This window comes from Lissotriton helveticus, chromosome 5_1 (genome assembly GCF_964261635.1).
Source record: "Lissotriton helveticus chromosome 5_1, aLisHel1.1, whole genome shotgun sequence".
Taxonomy (NCBI): domain Eukaryota; kingdom Metazoa; phylum Chordata; class Amphibia; order Caudata; family Salamandridae; genus Lissotriton; species Lissotriton helveticus.
Genome location: NC_136065.1, coordinates 517,257,712 through 517,258,520, shown reverse-complemented (window position 1 = coordinate 517,258,520; position 809 = coordinate 517,257,712). Strand labels below are relative to the sequence as shown.

The window sequence follows — 809 nt, the reverse complement described above, 5'->3', positions numbered from 1 at the left end:
TGACATAAACACTTCTTCAAAGACTACTTCTCAATCAATCAAACAAACTGGATTTGTATAGCCCAACTAATCACCGTTGAGGATATCCAGGTGCTGAGAGTGCTGCTGCAGGGGGCTCAGTTGAACATAGTCCTTTTCTGCATTCCAGCAGAGAGGATGAGGTCCGTGGGTGAAGTTGGAGGTCGTTCTAGGACTTCACAGCAAGGTAGAAGAAGGAGCGCCCTCCACTGTTGCTGCGCGACGAATGTGGGGGTGGGTGCTGCAGAGGGTAGCAGAGCGCAGATGCCCGGAGAAAAGGTGGAAGTTCAGTTGGTTGTTTATGTTTGCAGGTCGCTGTTTTTTTTATTTTTTCCAGAAGAAAGCATGAACCCAGTCCCCCACTACCAGAAATTATGCAGTCGAGTATCCCGCATTTGGGACCATCACAAAGTTCAGCACATCGAAAGTGCAATGAATAAGTGTCACCCTGGGAGAACCACATCCAGGATCATGGTGTCTCCCCTGCCATGTACGTATAAGCAGGTCCCTGGGTGTGGAAGGCTTTGAAGGTGTGCATCAAAACTAGCATCTCTTCTGAATGGGGAGCCAGTGGAGCTTCTTGAGGTAGGGGTGGGGAGGAGTTTAGGTCCATTTAAGGAGGTCTAAGATGAGCCTGGCAGCCGAGTTCTGAATTGTGTGTAGTTTCTTGAGGAGGTGTGAGGTGATTCCTATGTAGAGTGCACTGCTGTAGTGCAATCAGCTGGTGATAAAGGCTTGTGTGACGGTTCATCTGGTGTTGATGGTGCGGCTCTTGAAGATCTTGCATAGCA

At 49.1% G+C, this 809-nt stretch overlaps 1 non-coding gene across 1 annotated transcript; it reads right to left on the bottom strand.

Moving 5' to 3' along the window:
• Nucleotides 1–352: 352 nt before the first annotated feature.
• On the bottom strand, nucleotides 353–516 carry LOC144756882 (U1 spliceosomal RNA). Its single transcript, XR_013595372.1, has one exon. It is a non-coding gene; the product is annotated as a U1 spliceosomal RNA (small nuclear RNA).
• Nucleotides 517–809: the final 293 nt, after the last annotated feature.